Below are 19,491 nucleotides of genomic sequence, written 5' to 3' on the forward strand. Positions count from 1 at the left end.
ATCAGCCTTCACATTTTTTATCCCAGGTCGGAATGTAACAACAAAATTGAATCTGGAGAAGAACAGAGACCATCTGGCCTGTCTCGGATTCATACGCCTGGCCGACTCCAAGTATGCCAGATTCTTATGGTCGGTAAAAACAGTGATAGGGTGCCTGGCCCCCTCCAACCAATGACGCCATTCCTCGAAAGCCAACTTGATGGCCAACAACTCCCTATCTCCCACATCATAGTTTCTCTCTGCCGGGGAGAGTTTTTTAGAGAAAAGGGCACAGGGTCGCCACTTGGCAGGGGAAGGGCCCTGGGACAAAACCGCACCCACACCCACCTCGGAAGCATCCACCTCAACAATAAAAGGTAAGGAAACATCGGGATGCACCAAGACGGGAGCAGACGCAAAATTCTCTTTAATCTTAGAAAAGGCTGTAAGCGCCTCCTCCGACCAAGAGGAAAAATCCGCCCCCTTTTTTGTCATGTCAGTGAGGGGTTTGACAACAGAGGAATAATTCAAAATGAACTTTCTGTAATAGTTCGCAAAACCCAGAAAGCGCATCAATGCCTTCTGATTCTCAGGAAGCTCCCACTCAAGTACAGCACGGACCTTCTCGGGATCCATGCGAAAACCAGAAGCAGAGAGGAGAAAACCCAGAAATTGAATCTCCGATACCATAAAAAGACATTTCTCCAGCTTGGCGTACAATTTATTTTCCCGCAGAATCTGCAGAACCTGAAAAAGATGATCCTGATGGGTCTGAACATCAGGGGAAAAAATCAAAATATCATCAAGATACACCAATACAAATTTCCCCATTAAATGATAGAAAATACTATTAACAAAATGCTGAAAGACGGCCGGAGCATTCATCAGGCCGAAAGGCATAACGAGATTCTCGAAATGCCCGTCAGGGGTATTAAAGGCCGTTTTCCATTCATCCCCCTCTCTGACCCTGACCAGGTTGTACGCGCCTCTCAAATCCAATTTGGAAAACACCTTGGCCCCAACAATTTGATTGAAGAGGTCCGGGATCAGAGGAAGGGGATAGGGATCGCGAATCGTGATACGATTCAGCTCCCTAAAATCTAGGCAAGGTCTCAGAGAGCCATCTTTCTTTTTAACAAAAAAAAAAACCAGCGGCCACAGGTGACTTTGAGGGACGAATATGCCCCTTTTCGAGACTCTCGGAGATGTAAGTTCGCATAGCGATTCTTTCTGGTTGTGAGAGATTGTAGAGGCGTGCTTTTGGCAGCTTGGCGCCGGGAATGAGGTTAATGGGACAGTCAAACTCCCGGTGAGGAGGTAGCTCCTGAACACCGCTCTCGGAAAACACGTCCGAGAAATCAGAGAGAAATGATGGCACCGTTTTAGTAGACAGCTCTGCAAAAGTCGCTGTGAGACAATTCTCTCTACAAAAATCACTCCACTCATTTATTTGCCTTCCTTGCCAATCAATAGTGGGGTTATGTCTAGTGAGCCAGGGTAACCCCAAAACTAGAGGAGACGGCAATCCGTTAAGGACAAAACAAGATATATCCTCCACATGAGTGTCACCTACAGCTAGCCGGATATTGTGAACAATGCCCTTCAGAGATCTCTGTGAGAGTGGAGCAGAGTCAATAGCAAAAACAGGTATATCTTTATCTAGTGTGCAAACCTGAAAACCATGCATGGCTACAAATTGAGTGTCAATAAGATTGACGGCCGCTCCACTATCGACAAAAATCTCACAAGAAATGACTTTGCTCTCTAGCGCCACCCTGGCAGACAGGAGAAAACGGGAACTGCAGGTCAGAGGAAAAGCATCAAATCCTACATCAACTTTGCCCAAAGTAGCAGATGAAGCAGAACCTGATGATTTACCTTTTGAGATTTTTCTCTTATTATCGCTCTTAGTACGGTTCAAGAATCTCCTAGACGGACAAACATTTGCCAATATGCACCAGTGCTAGTGAAGTACAATGAGGTTTCACATGGTACTAATATGTAGTGACTATGATTACTATAGAAGCTGATGTCACTCTATGATATTATACTGCACTATTGGTTTACTGTGATGCAGATTAAAGAATCCGAGAGCAACTCTCATGTTAATGGTTTAATATCTCTTATAGAAAAGTTATACCTGTTATTGAGAATGTATTATTGAATATAGAGATGTGTATTAATATGGGAGGACAGGATTTACTGCTACATTTCCTGTATCCCCATATACTGAAGGTGATGTGTTTGTTCTTTCCAGGACATGTTCAATAAAATCACTTCTGTCTTCACCCAGCCCGCTCCCTTCGCACATTGGAATTATTGACCACACTTTCAGCATATGTGCAACACTGGCAGATCCTCTGTTTGCGGGGTGGCAGGTGGCACTGTCACTCCAGAGGTGGATGAAGAGGCCGAGACTGCAGCAGAAGAGGAAGCAGGAGGAGCAAGAGACCTTTCTTGGTTTTTGAGGTGTCTACTCCACTGCAGCTCGTGCCTTGCACTTAAATGCCTGGTCATGCAGGTTGTGCTCAGGTTGAGAACGTTAATACCTCACTTCAGGCTCTGATTGCACAGCGTGCAAACCACTCGTGTCTTGTCGTCAGCACATTGTCTGAAGAAGTGCCACGCCAGGGAACTCCTTGGAGCTGGCTTTGGTGTGCTCGGTCCTGTAAGGAATTATTCTTATCTTCCCCCCAAATGTGTACCCCAGGTACAAGACCTCGGTATTCAGCTTGATTTGATCCTTTATCTGACGCCAGAGAGAGCAAAAATGAGATACGACACAGTGCTGTGTAATTTCAAAATGACTCTGAACTTTATTATTTTTGTGACACATATTTATAGTACTCAAATGGCGTGATGTTTAAGTTAAACAGTAACACATGTTTTTAGCCAGCTACACCTTTATCTTCTACCAGAGTCCAAGGCTATCTATATATACGAGAAGAACCTCTTAGTCATATGGACTTTGACTCATTACGTGTCCATGCTTATGTAATTAATGTATGGAACATGATGTAATATAAACTTATATAAAAATAGGTTTTGAACTGAAATAGAATCCTTCAGGTCCCTTGCTGTGGTGGGCAGTAGCAGGCGTACTGTCTAGAGGACGTCCGCTCCGCTTTTGCACCCTGCTCCCTCTTCTGCTGTGCTGGTGGTTCTGTGCGACCACCACAACTTCCTCCGAACTACATAGGTCACTCGCATGACGTTGATTCCATGTGGGGTCGAGGACCTCATCGTCCTCCACATCATCTTCCACCCAGTCTTCACCCCTGCCTTCCTTGTCGGTCTGCACACTTTCGAAAGCCCCAGCAGTTGGCACCTGTGTTTCGTCATCATCTGAGACGTGCTGCGATGGTCCTCCCATGTACTCATCTTGAAAGATAAGTAGTTGGGCATTGGTGCACTCAATCTCTTCCACTTCTGGGGCAAGGCTAGGTGGATGGCCCTGGGAAACCTTGCTAACAGAGTCATCAAAAAGCAGAAGATACTGCTGCATGACTTGGGGCTCAGACTGCTTGACTGATTTGCAAGGGGGTGAGGCGAAAGACTGATGGACATTGGCTGCAGGTGCCAACTGTGGTCTTTCAGCAGGAGACTTGGTGGGAGACAATGTGAAGGAACTGGATCCACTGTCAGCAACCCAATCTACTATCGCCTGTACTTGTTCAGGCCTCACCATTCGTAGAGCAGAATTAGGCCCGAGACAGATGATAGTCAAAAAAATAATAATTGATTAAACAGGGTAGCCAACCATTGATATGATTATGAACGTTGGTGTACACAGGGCAGTATTGGGGGAGTATTGGAGTGTCTATCCTATCCCTGCACTCACCCTATATATAGATCCTCAGCCCAGGGACGTCCCCTAATGGTGGAGACTCCCTGTCCTCGTACCTGGACTGACTGCCCTACGTACACCCTCCTCTCAGTGGACAATACCCCGGTATCCTGTGAAAACGACGGGTAAATTCTGTGTCACAGGCAGGTTAGCACCTGTATAGACAACAGCCCATGTAGATGGCAAAGACAAAAAACAAATATGGTGTAACGGTGTAGGTCTCACCTATAACACCACGCAAAAAGCCCTTTTAGGCGCGTTTCCCCTATTTTTAGGTTCATCAGGGGGTAAATAAACAGTCATGGGTAAACCGTCATAATGAAATCAAGATAATATTGATATACTTATGATACAGATGGAGGATGCTGGACCAGATAACGCAGACACTGATATGTGTATGGGACCAAGGGGATAAGCAGATATATCCCACCTGTAGATGGAAGGTAGGAAAATATCAGGGTACAAACTTAATTCATATTTATTCATACTTTCACCCCCTTAATCTTTGAGACACTTACTTAGTATCTTAGGCGGTCAGATAAATCAGGAGCCCATTAAGATGAGGGCCAACCCAGTGTCCAAAGCTGTAAAAACATGTAGTATAAAGCTCCATTGCAGACCAGAATTATAACCTGCCAAATTAAATCAGGGGGTCCTTACTCACATTACTTGCGTTCTGGTATCATCCTGTTCCTCCATGTGATCACACACTAAGTTATCAGCCTCCCTAAATACCCCATACTCAGCTGTTTCAACTTGGCGCTCAGTGGAACGCCTAACGAGCCACTTCCGGTCCCGGGATGCGTCCCCATGCGTCACTTCCGGACCATGGACCGCATGCGGTTTTTTAGAAAAAAGTCAGGTCCCATACCAGCTACGGGACAGGGGCAGGACAGACAAGGCCTGAGGGTAGGTCTCCAGATTATGAATCTAACGTCACGTGTACTGAGCTCACTAGAATTAAATGTACTGAGCAAAGGATTATCATTTGTACCCACCACAAACTTTTGTCTATTTACATGGACTAAAGACCTTAATCTCTTCAGCCGGCGCCTGAAATGGCACAAGTTCTTCAAGGATAGTAACAGACAAACATGTGAAAAGCTTGGCCTCAGTGAGAGGGACTCTGCAGCTCTGCGTACACCATGTGAGCTAGGGGAAGAAGGCAGCCGCCGGCCAGGTAAGGGTCCATACACTGACCTTAAACCTAAAAGTAGAAAGATGCCCCCACCTATGAACTATGAATGTATGGACATTTTTCTACAGATGGTGATCAATGACCTAGAACAACTTGGACACGTGTCTCCTCGCCGTTTTAATCTATCTTGGGCGGAGTTGCAAGCTCTGATCTCCCTTGAAAATGACAAATCAATCATAATCAAACCGTCAGACAAGGGTGGTAACCTGGTTATCCTTGACCATGCAGCCTACCAGGGTATGTGTCTTGACCTCCTCAAGGACAAAGAGGGTTACAGGGTGCTGCCTGCGAACCCTTCTACCTCCTTCTTTGATGGTCTCAAAGACATCCTGACTGGAGCCTTAGCAGAGAAGGTTATCTCCACAGCGGAGTATGACTTCCTCCTCCCTGCCCATTCCACCATAGCTACCTTCTATGGACTACCTAAGGTCCATAAGGGTATTACACCACTTAAAGGTCGCCCTATCGTTTCTGGGGTTAATTCATTAACCCAGAACTGTGGTCTATATATCGACCAGGTGCTGAGGCAGTTTGTTGTGTCCCTACCATCATACACGAGGGACACAATGGACTTCCTCAGCAAGATCGAAACGATCAATGTAGACCCAGACTGTTTATTGGCCAGCGTGGACGTTGAGTCCATTTACAGCTCAATCCCGCACAGTAAGGGTTTATATGCTGTGGAGTACTTTCTGAAAAACAGGGATATTCACTGTAGAACCCATAATGCCTTCATTCTCAGACTTCTCGAGTTCACTCTAACCCACAACTTCTTCCTTTTTAACTCTCCATTCTACCACCAGCCCAGGGGGACGGCGATGGGGAGCCCCTGTGCCCCTACGTACGCCAACCTCTTCCTGGGCTGGTGGGAGGATATATACGTGTTTTCAGATGTTGCTACCTGGTGGTCCGACCGGATCATCTTCTGGACACTCTATATTGATGATATCTTTGTGGTCTGGAAGGGTGGGTCAGAGGAACTCCGAGAATTTGTAGTAGCCTTGAATAGCAACGATATTGGTTTGCGGTTCACATGTGAATTTGACCTACACACTATTCCCGTCCTGGATGTCTGTGTAACAAAAGAGGGAGAGAGACTCACAGCGGGCATGTACAGAAAGGAGACCGCAACCAATTTGTTGCTACACTGGGAAAGTCATCACCCAACACCATTAAAGCGTGGCATACCCAGGGGCCAATACCTCCGCACTCGGAGGAATTGTTCTGAGAATGAGGCATTCTACGGTGAAGCCAAAAAACTTCAGACGAGATTTAAAGAGAGGGGTTACCCTCAAACGATCCTCGGGGGCGCTTTTCAGAATGCCCTGGATAAAGACCGCACAGAACTTCTTGTTCCTAGACCTAGGACACAGAATGGACAACAGCTAATACGCCTCATTTCGACCTTTGACACACAGGTGGTCTCGATTCTCAAAAGGTATTGGCCCATCCTACATATGGACCCTGACCTTAGGGATGTGCTCACTGCACAACCAAGCGTCACATATAGACAGGGGAGGAGCCTTAAAGACTGTCTGGTCCACAGCCAGTATACAACACCAAGTGGAGTGGGGACGTGGCTCGATCGCAAACCTTGCGGCATGTTTAGAAATGACTCTTGCAAGGCATGCGCATTCATCTCTACAGCCAAGACGATCACATGTTCGGTAACTGGGCAGACATTTAAAATCAGAGACTTCTATAATTGCAGGAGCAAAGGGGTGGTGTACATATGTCAGTGTCCATGTCCTATGGACTACATAGGAAAAACAATCAGAGAAGTCAGGCGAAGGATATGCGAGCATGTTAACGATATGGCTAAAAAGAACACCACTCCGGTCGCATCACATGTTAACGATGTCCACGGTGGTAACCCCAACTGTTTGAAGTTCTCGATCCTGGAGACTATCCCCTCATCCCCAAGGGGTGGCGACTTGGATCGTAAAATTCTCCAGAAGGAGTGTGTCTGGATCCATCGGTTCAAATCCCAGGCACCCATCGGTATTAACGAGAGACTTACCTTCTCTTGTTTTCTATTTGTGGGGTAGGATGTGCTCAATTTGATCACTCTGATCATTGATAAGCCTGCCCGGTAAGACAAGGAAACTCGGATAAATTGGCAGGATACGGGAAGTATCCAAATACTGACTGTTTGGCGTCAAGTATCTAATGGACGCCCGGTGCTGCCCATCACCTAGGGCTTGCACCTATGTGAAATGTTGTGTGACATATTCCCCTTTATGATTTTCCTGTTCACACCAACCTTCCCTATATTCCCCTTTTCTTTTCACCCCCCCCCCCTATCTTCCTACATATATGACTGTTGTAGCGTCGCTTTTGACAGCTTAACACAGTGTGGGGGCACTTTGATGAAACACATGTCATCTACATGACCAGCTATAGGATGCACCCCTATGGCCTTGAGACTGCAGCCATTTTGTATTTTAGTGATCTGATTCTGTGGTAAATATCCCCTAACACTAGCCCCTAACTGTAGTTATTACTTAATACACTTCATCCTTATATATTTAGTATTCTCGGCGGTTGGCCAATAGAGTTAGGGAGTATATCAGTAGTCAAGGCGATATGGATGATGGGAAGCAATGTCTCCGGGGTCCTATTTCTGGGTGCAGCGGGCCAGGAACACTGTGGCCGATGGACCGGATATGACGGCCACATGCGTTCCAGGGACTGGATGTGATGTACGCATGCGGTCCATGAACCGGAAGTGACGCATGGGGACGCATCCTAGCAATAGACAGAACAAACTAGGAATACTGTGGCTGATGGACCGGATGTGACGGCTGCGTGCGTTCCAGGGACCGGATGTGATGTACGCATGCGGTCCATGGTCCGCAAGTGACGCATGGGGACGCATCCCGGGACCGGAAGTGGCTCGTTTGGCGTTCCACTGAGCGCCAAGTTGAAACAGCTGAGTATGGGGTATTTAGGAGGCTGATAACTTAGTGTGTGATCACATGGAGGAACAGGATGATACCAGAACGCAAATAATGTGAGTAAGGACCCCCTGATTTAATCTGGCAGGTTATAATTCTGGTCTGCAATGGAGCTTTATACTATATGTTTTTACAGCTTTGGACACTGGGTTGGCCCTCATCTTAATGGGCTCCTGATTTATCTGACCGCCTAAGATACTAAGTAAGTGTCTCAAAGATTAAGGGGTGAAAGTATGAATAAATATGAATTAAGTTTGTACCCTGATATTTTCCTACCTTCCATCTACAGGTGGGATATATCTGCTGATCCCCTTGGTCCCATACACATATCAGTGTCTGCGTTATCTGGTCCTGCATCCTCCATCTGTATCATAAGTATATCAATATTATCTTGATTTTATTAGGATGGTTTACCCATGACTGTTTATTTACCCCCAGATGAACCTAAAAATAGGGGAAACGCGTCGGGATTTTGCGTTAATTAGCCTGGGAGCGTATTAATATCTTGACGCCCCTAGAGGGGCTTTTTGCGTGGTGTTATAGGTGAGACCTACACCGTTACACCATATTTGTTTTTTGTCTTTGCCATCTACATGGGCTGTTGTCTATACAGGTGCTAACCTGCCTGTGACACAGAATTTACCCGTTGTTTTCACAGGCTACCGGGGTATTGTCCACTGAGAGGAGGGTGTACGTAGGGCAGTCAGTCCAGGTACGAGGACAGGGAGTCTCCACCATTAGGGGATGTCCCTGGGCTGAGGATCTATATATAGGGTGAGTGCAGGGATAGGATAGACACTCCAATACTCCCCCAATACTGCCCTGTGTACACCAACCTTCATAATCATATCAATGGTTGGCTACCCTGTTTAAGCATTTATTATTTTTTGGACTATTATCTGTCTCACAGATTTTCACTGGTGAATCACGAATGTGGTGGTATTTTATTAGTATAATTAAGTAAAAGTTATGTTTTAAAGGGTCAATTTTGCTGGAACACTATAGACTCTATGATCCTTCTATAAGTTATTTATTAATTCAGCTGGACATCTGTGTTTAATTCATAGTAGAATAGAACGACAGTATGTAAAGGGTGTATCTCACACGGCCTGAACCAGACTAGGCCTCAATTAAAGACTTCTTTGACAACAATGCCTGTAGTTCAAATGGCTGTATTTTAAATGCCTGAATCAAACCCCTGTATGTAGAGGGTGTATCTCACAGGGCCTGAACCAGTGTAGGCCTGAATTAAAGATTTCTTTGCCCAAAATGGCTGTATTTCAAATGGCTGTATTTCAAATGCCTGAATCAAACCCCTGTATGTAGAGGGTGTATCTCACAGGGCCTGAACCAGTGTAGGCCTGAATTAAATATTGATGCACCAAATGGCGGTATTTAAAATCTCTGAATCTAACCCAAATGTATTAAGGGTGTATCTCACAATGACATCTGCATCAAAGGCTGCCAACTAATTTTTTTTTTGCCCAAACGAGTGTTTGTTTATCAACTGAATTTGACAGCAGTATATAAGCCTGTAATTTCACATGTGCTGATGCTGCAAGACCTGAAAATAGTGTTTTTTGTCAAAAAAGTGTGTTTTTAAAACCCCAGAAAATGATGGGTGTATTTCTACCTTAAATTGCACACTGACTAATCCAGATGTTGTAGATTGCGAAAAAAAATTGTGATTTGCAATGTCCCAAAAGCTCAGATGCAGTGCTGGTGCACTGAGCTTGCATAAAATGGCCGCCGCCGCCGCCCACCTAACTAAACAGAATTATAAAAGTTTTTTTATTTTTTTTTGTCAATGGGCTTAGGGCAGGGTAAAACGATTGTGCCCTGCACCCACACAACTATTTCTAGGTAGATCGCTGAGTTAGATTCTGTCCTATTCTCTCCCTGAAATCACAAGTCCAGCAGCATCCTCTCCCTACACTTGTAACAGCAGAATGACGTGCAGCGCTATGTGACTCAAGCTTATATAGAGCCTGGGTCACATGCTGCTCTGGCCAATCACAGCTATGCCATTAGTAGGCATGGCTATGATGGCTTCTAAGGTCAGATAGTTAACCGCTTGTTGATTGGCTGCTCTGCAGCCATTCAAAAAGCGCCAAGAAAGCGCCGAACCTGAACTTTTACTTTACAGTTCGGGTTCGCTAAACCCTAGTAAGCATGGCAGAACATTAAAAATAGCTTTATATGCAGTTTGCATGCTCCAATATATTCTCGTTTACGCTAATCGGCACTAATGATGGAAATATTTTGGCGCAATACTTGAAACTTCACATTTTCACAGGTCTGCATATATGTATGGACAGCAGAACCTAACACACTGCACTGCAACAGCTACACTATATCAGAATATAACCTACACTGACTGTCTCCCACTAACTATCTGTATCATATATGTTGCACACACAGGTGACAATTATTCACTGTAAATTATCACTTGACTATAATAAGTATATATTTGTTGTACCGATGGTTTCATATATTAGAGTTATATGTAAACATGCATTGAGCTATGTTGTTTCTCTGATATGATGTCCGGATGTACCTACATGAATTGATTTGTATTTATTTTTCACTTTTTGCTTAAGTATCACTTATGTATGTTAATGTGACATGACTATATAAACACCCACAATTGTAATTGATGCATTGCTTGAAAATGGTCCCAGCAAGCGGACCGAAACGTCGCTGCTTGGGTGAATAAAGGATCCCACATTTTCGCCTTATGGACGTGCTGCGGTGTATTTATTTTTCTGGTTGTTTGACACTGTGGTCGAGTGTCGATACCGCTGGCACCCAACATTTGCTACAAGGAGTGCTGCCCTGAACTTTCATCTATTCAGTATACCACAGGAGCTGGCACCCATTGATTATACAGTGTTCCTGATTGATCTACGCTGTCTAGCAAGATGGATCCGCTGTCACATCAGTTTTCACCCTCTACTTTCTCATATACTGAGGCCGACAGGGACAGAATTGTGGAATCATGTGGGGGCAATGTGGACTTCCTCTCGGTCCCTTCAATACTGGACATAAAAAAGAGGTATGAACGTGACGCTAAAAAATGTTTAACTCTTGAGTTACATTCCACAACTTTGGCAGAATACGTTAAAACTAACCGCATACCCAGAGGGATGCGTACACAGCCTAGATCATCTATGCATTCACATGATTTGGAATTTCGTGCTAAATATGAGCACATCTCCAACAAATATGCGTTGGATTTGATGTTACTCAATATTGAATTTATGCACAAAGATTTGCTTTCCACAATAAGTAACAAAACGGAAGAGGAGGCCACATTGAGAGCCATTTTGTCCACACAGGACTTCGATGATTACATCAAAAATCTACAGCCTCATTTGAATAAATTAAAAAACGAGATCCAAGAAACCAAAAGAGCTAAATGGCAACGTGATACATTGGATTATTCCACGGGACATGTATACAATTGGACTGATGGTAACCGGTTTAATCCTAAACAAGGCGCCAAAAGACCAAAGAAAAAGGATGAGCTTAACACCGGCAATGCTGCTACTTTTTTAGGACCTCCAATAATTACCACAAGAAAGCCACAAGAAGGGGCGGTCGGAACAGACACCGACACCGTAAAAACCAGGAGTCAGAAATCCCTGCGAAAAACCAATGCTTGACTGAACAGACTGTGGTAAATATATCCTCACATATTCTGACACCAGTACAATTACAACTGTTGGAGAAGGGCTTGAGTTTTTGTCCTGCTAGTGCCATCAACTGGTTTGAGTTGGAGGCTGATTTACTATACTTTTTCAGGTTGATAAAACTTAAAATTCATTTTAAGGATGCACAAAGTTCTGTTGGTACACCTATGCATGAATTACGGTTGGCTGATTGGGGGTTAAGATTAAAAAAGGACTTTTCTCCCCAAATATCCTCTAAAGTCTTTGATGTCTTTTCGGATGCAGTGCTGCGAGACATACAGGAGCTTAAACAATCAGGGCTCTGTGATCGCATCCAACATCCGAATATGACTAGACAAGAAATACAGGCATTGAATCAGTTAATCCATGACCACTCCCTCACCATCAAATCAGCTGATAAGGGTGGTGCGGTAGTGGTCATGGATACTTCCATGTATATGGCAGAAGCGGCCCGTCAATTGTCTGATTCTGCAGTATATATCAAACTCCAAAGAGACCCCAAATTTGATATTCAGCGAGAATTAAAGCTATTGATCAATACATATACACAAATAGGTTTGATTGACGAACAACTTAACGAGTTTTTGCTGATAGATTTTCCAGTTACTCCTTTATTTTATTTATTACCCAAGATCCATAAAAATTTACAGTGTCCACCCGGTAGACCGATTGTTTCCGGTCGTGGTTCTCTTCTAAGTAATGCATCCATTTTTTTAGACAAAATTCTACAGGATTATGTAGTTCAATCTAAGTCTTACATAAAAGACACTACGGATTTTCTTAGAAGGTTAGCAGACGTGACAATGCCGGAGGATGCCATTTTGGCCTCCTTCGACATCGTCAGTCTGTATACCTCAATACAGCATAACATCGGTTTAACAGTCGTAGAATCGGCCTTGGCGGGTTCTAATTACTCTATTGAAGCCCAAACTTTTTTTCTAGCTTTACTAAAACTAATTTTGTATAATAATTATTTCCTTTTTGGCAATGATTATTATATGCAAATTAGGGGGACGGCCATGGGGACGAATGTGGCCCCCACGTACGCCAACATGGTCGTCTCTCATTTGGAGGAACAATATGTCTATGTGTCCCACCACTTCAGCCATGTGCTGAGGTGGTGGCGATACATAGACAATATTTTTGTCATTTGAACGGGCACGGTTGCCGAGTTACATATGTTTCATATATACTTGAACAGTCTGATTCCAGATATACAATTCACTTTGGAATTTTCATCCAGTGAGTTGCATTTTCTGGATGTTAATGTTAAACACATTGGTACACAGTTGCAAACTGAGGTTTATACGAAGCCCACTGACCGCAACACCGTCCTGAGGTATGACAGTGCTCATCCCCGGACGATGGTGCGGTCATTGCCGTATAGCCAGTTTACTAGAGTTAAGAGGATAGTCAGCGATACATTTACACTTGACAGTACTCTAGAAAAAATGACACAATCTTTCAAACAGAGAGATTATCCAGCATCTGTCTTACGACAACAATTGAGCCGGATCAACCAGAGAGAGAGAAGGGATTTATTCCAGGGCACCAAGAGGGACCAATCTCAAAAAATACCCTTCGTATCTACCTTTTGTGAAGTCAGTACCAAAGTAGGTAAAATCATTAATAAACACTGGCCAATTTTAGGCACTGAACACAAGAATTTTCCTGAATTTCGCAACAGACCTATATTGTCATATAAAAGAGCTAGTAACCTTAAGGATAAACTAGTCAAAAATGACATAGGCACACAAAAGGGTACACATCAGTTATTTGTAGCTCCTAAAAAGTGTGGCAGCTATCCGTGCCTTCACTGTGTAAATTGCAAGTACATGGTGAAGGGATGTGATTTTACTCATCCGAAAACTGGGGTCTCATATTCAAATGGCTGTATTTCAAATGCCTGAATCAAACCCCTGTATGTAGAGGGTGTATCTCACAGGGCCTGAACCAGTGTAGGCCTGAATTCAATATTGATGCACCAAATGGCGGTATTTAAAATCTCTGAATCTAACCCAAATGTATTAAGGGTGTATCTCACAATGACATCTGCATCAAAGGCTGCCAACTAATTTTTTTAGGGGAGGTTCTTATATAGTAAGGGGTAGGCAACTTTCCTATTGGTTCCTAGGGATGTTGCTAAGCTTAGACAATGACATTGCAGCCTTCTCATTGGCCGACAAGCAAGAAGAGAGGTTACTGATGGAAAAAAAAAATCTAGAATATTCAAAATTACGAATTTTTCTCAATATTCTAAATATTCGTGAATTTTCGAAGTGCCGATATTCGCGAATAATATTCGCAATTTGAATATTCGTGCCCAACACTGGTGATGTGTGGAGGACACAAATACAAAATTGAATTTAAAAGGACATATCATCAATTCTGATGAGTTATCAAGGCTGCCAGTACCTGACACATCTCCAGAAAAAAACATGAAATAATATGACCTATTTAAAGTTATTTGCTCTTACACAGTTTACAATTTTTCCATTGCCGCACAGATTTAGGGGGGACTAGGAAGGACTTAATTATTTCACAGGTTTATTTAGTTAGTCTGATATCTCAGTTCCATTTTACAACTGCTGCACAGAGATCACACTGTGCAACGGTTGAATAATATGTAGCATCAGAGTCATTGTTCAATGAAGTCATATTGCAGTGGTAAAGAATCTGAATGAAAAGTAGGGGTTTTACATGGTGGCCTAGAATCAATCAACAAATAGAACAACTGGCTCAGCACTTCCATGGCTGTCAGCACATACAAAAAATGTCAGAAACCGACCTTTATAATTCTGGGAAAGGTGCACTATGTCATGACACATCATTAATTCAAATAATTCAAATGGATTTTGCTGGGACATTGGTGGGAACAACTTGTTAAGTAATGGTCAATAGATATCTATTCAAAACGGGCAGATGTATTTTAAATTACCACTACCACAGCAGAAAATTGAACCCCTTAGGGGACTTTTTGCAAAACTGGGTGTTCCTGAACATCTTGTGAATTATAACAGGCCCAAAATTGTGTCCAAACATTTCCAAACATTTTTGAGACAAAATTGAATATGGCAAAATATATCTGCATATCATATCATCCATCTAAAAATGGTTTGGCTAAAATATTTATTTAGAGCCAGAGCCTGGAAAATGCTATATCTTGTTCAAAAACTTGATAACTTTTTAATTTAAAATGCTAATCATTCTACTACAATGCAGCCTTCTGCAAAGTTAATTCTAGATTTGTAATTTATTTACATAGTTATGCATACCCCTTTCTTGCCAAGCCCGTTCCGAACATCTAGTTAGAGTGAAAAAATTTGGGGACTTTTTAATGCCATAAAACTGGCGTAGATGAATAATAAATCCCTCCCCCACTATGTTTATTATATTGCCATGAAAGACTATCCAGTCTATCCAGGCTGAACATTGAAAAAATTGACTTTTACAGTTTTTTTTTTTATGTTATATGATTCAGACAAGTGACTCAGACTCATGAATTTGTAAGATTGCTTTATTTTATTTTTTTATGTAATAAACAGATGTTTTGTCTGAGATTTATCCAAGTAGAACATGTGCAACAGTTCCAATGACTTAACCTGCGGAGTACTGCCAATCACTTTAGTAGAAAGGGTAGCTGAAGCCAAATTGAAGCTTTCATAAGGAAGACTGATTTTACATTTGGCAGCGACTTCAATGCAATCTTTGCCAAATTAGAAAGTCAATCTAACTTCATTCCTTTTATGAGAAATGTAGATGTCAAATATAATTTCAATGTTGCTTTACATCAAAATATCAAAAATATTTGAAAAGCTATACAAATTAATGGAAAAATCAAGCTTAGACAATGCTTTATAATTATACAGTAGGATATAGTTTATCTTTGACATTTCAATTCTTGATGTGTTTCCGTGTTATTATTTGAAAATGTGAGACAAAAGCTAGCAGAAAAAATAATATTGAAAAAGCTAAAGGAATTATGATTACCAGAATAATCTGAAGTGTGAAAGAGAGTGTATGGAAATGGAAATAACAAGCCATATAATCAAGATATGTGCTGGCATATTTTCAAGATGGATCTCTCTAATTATAAGAGGTACCACCTCATTGATTGACTAAAAGACAGGATGAATCATCATGAATAATCATCTGTATTTTATCTTGGTATTACACTTTCTTACTGTCATTTATCTTAATTTCAGCTGATTTACCATTAACTTAAACAAGAGTTACATTACGCTCATATTTTTATATATATATATATATATATATATAAAGTATCTCTCTCATAGATTATTTTCTTTCCTTTTAGTGTTTTAATAATCCTTTTCAATAGACACAAAATACATTTTTCTATGACTGTTGTAAGAATTATGGCTTTGACTTGTTTCAACTGTAGGTTGGTGAATTATCTTCACCAAAAATAATTTTTAAATTTAGTGCATTGAGGTTCAAATATCTATGTTTATGTATGAAATATTAACCTCTTCAGAACCCTGCCATTTTTCACCTTAAGGACAAGGACATTTTTTGAAAATCTGACATGTGTCAGTTTATATGGTGATAACTTTAAAACGCTTTACTTATCCAAGCCATTTCTCATCACACATTGTTCTTCATGACAGTTGTAAATTTGAGTCAAAATACTTCATTTTTATTTATAAAAAAATACCAAATTTACAAAGAATTTGGAAAAATTCCACAGAGTGGCCCAATGACAAAGTTAGGAGGTGGCAGCAGCATGAGGAGACCACAGAGTAGCCCAATGACATAATGTTAAGGTGGCAGCAGCATGAGGAGACCACAGAGTGGCCCAGTGACATAGTGTTGAGGTGGCGGCAGCATGAGGAGACCAAAGAGTGGTGAGGTGACAGCAGCATGAGGAGACCACACAGTGGCCCAGTGACATAGTGTTGAGGTGGCAGCAGCTTGAGGAGACCAGAGAGTGTTGAAGTGGCAGCAGCATCAGGAGACCGCACTGTGGTCCAGTGACATAGTGCTGAGGTGGCAGCAGCATGAGGAGACCACACAGTGGTGATGTAGTAGCAGCATGAGTAGACCACACAGTGGCCCAGTGATATAGTGTTGAGGTAGCAGCAGCATGAGGAGACCACAGAGTGGCCCATTGACATAGTGTTGAGATGGCAGCAGCATGAGGAGACCAAAGAGTGGCCCAGTGACATAGTGTTGAGGCGACAGCAGCATGAGGCAACCACAGAGTGGTCATGTGGCAGCAGCATGAGGAGACCACACAGTGGTGATGGTAGTAGCAGCATGAGTAGACCACACAGTGGCCCAGTGACATAGTGTTGAGTTGGCAGCAGCATGAGGAGACCACAGAGTGGTAAGTTGGCAGCAGCATGAGAAGACCACAGAGTGGCCCAGTGACATAGTGTTGAGGAAGCAGCAGCATAAGGAAACTACAGAGTGGTGATGTGGTAGCAGCATGAGGAGACCACACAGTGGTCATGTGGTAGCAGCATGAGTAGACCACACAGTGTCCCAGAGACATAGTGTTGAGGTAGCAGCAGCATGAGGAGACCACAGAGTAGCCCAGTGTTATAGTGTTGAGGTGGCAGCAGCATGAGGAGACTACAGAGTGGAGATGTTGCAACAGCATGGGAAGACCACACAGCGGCCCAGTGATATAGTGTTGAGGTGGCAGCATGAGGAGACCACAAGGTGGCCCAGGGACATATGTTGAGGTGGGGGCTAATACCAGTACCAGATAAAGATGGTGGCTGAAGGAGCACCTGGCAGCAGGTGTGGCATCAGGCGGGTGGCAGCATCAGAATAGTAGCTGAAGCAGGTAGCCAGAAGAAATAGGTCTCTTTAGTCAAAGTGTAGGTGTGGCAGCATGGTTGATCTAGTCTGATGCATCAGGCACTGGTGTTTGAAAATCCTGGCTGATCCACACCTGATTCATCTTCACAAAGGTCAGTTTCTCTACATTTTGGGTGGACAGGCAAGTTCTTCTTGGGGTAACTATGCCCCCCCCCCCTCACACTAAACAACCACTCTGATGCCACACTGCTGGCTGAGCAGGAAATCTTTTCCAGGGCAAACACAGCCAGTTACAGCCACAACCTGCTGGTTCAGGTTCTGCTCTATGTCTAGCTGTTGCTGCTGGTGAGTAGTTTCTTCAGTAGGCAAGTAAAGAAAACTGCTCATCAGCGACTCTAGACTTAAGTTGCTGCTGATGGAGCTGGAACTCAGTTCCATAAAGATATTTCTACAATGGAGAACAGATATCAAGGCCGCTGGAATCCCAACATGATGGGGGACTACTGCTGTTTTTTGCAACGGGAAAATATGACCATTCACAAACGCAAAAGCAGATGCCTCAAGCACTTTTAACAGTACTGGGCCTTGCTCAAGTAAGACTTTTAAACTGAAAAACTAGACTTTTTGAAATTTTGTTATTACATTACATTTTCATACACTGTTTACTACGCAAACTTTGATGTAGATCAGGTAATTGTTGAAGTAAAATTCAATGCTTTCCAAGTGCTCAATTCATTTAGGCATACTTATGCATAGGAAAAGCAGTAGAATTTTTTTTTTTTTTTTTGCGTAGTGTAATCAGTCCAACATATGGAGGGGGGAATTTCAAAGGGTAGAAACATTGCATATCAGCCTGTGTTGGGAGACGCCATTCTGCCGCTGCAGCTCAAGCAGGATATGCTTTGTAGTGTACGAGTGGCTGAAGTGCATGCAAATTTTCCAGTCTTGCAGATGTGGTAAAGACTTTAGGAACCGCTTTACAATCAGATTGAACATGTGCGCCATGCAGGGCGCAAGGATGAGCCCTCCTTGACGCAGGCCCAACACCATGCTCTTCCTTTAGTCGGTCACCATTATTCCGATTTTGAGTTATCGAGGAAAAAGCCAGGATTAGATTTCTTGAGGGAGCACTTCCTCCCCTGTGTGACTCCATTTGCCCAGGCAAACTAGGTGCAGAACAGTGTGACACTGCCATGACCTGCACATGTGGTATGCTGGTGGAGCAATGTGAATTGTCCCTTCAGTGGAGGCTGAGGACACGTGGAGGCAGAAGAAGCGCCACCTGGCCAAGTTGCTTGTGTGGCTGTGCAGGAACCACATTTACCCAGTGGGCCGTAAAGAACATATATTGTCCTTGACCGTAGTTACAGCTCCACACGTCAGTGCAGCCATACACTTTGGCAGACACTAACAGGCTCAAGGACTGGCCCACCTTCTGGTACTGCCTTTTTCGCAAATAAATGACGGCTTGTGACTTTCCACCTCGGCTCGGCACAAGCCATCAGTCCCTTCGGCTGAGGTGGTGGAGCCTTGACTGCATGTAATTGGGTGCGTGCAACTAGGCTGGACCACCACATCGGTGCCACGGTTCTCCCAGGCCACTTTAATGTGACGCTGCATTTGTTGACGCAGGGGGGTGGCAAATTGCCATGTTCACATCCTCGGGCGGCCTAACAAAAAATTGCCACACCGCCGAGTATCGAATTGCCTGCTACCTCTGCCTCTATGAACCCCTGCATTGCCACTTTCTGGGCCAGTAGGCTACTGCAAAGCGGGTGGTCTACCCTGGGCACATTTGACTGCTGACCTTCCACTGCTGCCACCCTGCTGACTCACAGCCATGCTACCATCCTGCTGGCTCAGCCGCTGCATCATGAGTAAGCTGCCACCCTCTTCTCCTGATGATGATGAAGCCCCTTCTTCACCCAGCTGCCAAGTGCTACATTATCATCTTCATTATCCGCTACTGTCTTCACGTTACTGATGTCCCCCTCAACGGTCTCGGGGCCAGGATCCTGACCGCTCGCAACA

This window comes from Bufo bufo, chromosome 4 (assembly GCF_905171765.1).
Source record: "Bufo bufo chromosome 4, aBufBuf1.1, whole genome shotgun sequence".
NCBI lineage: Eukaryota > Metazoa > Chordata > Amphibia > Anura > Bufonidae > Bufo > Bufo bufo.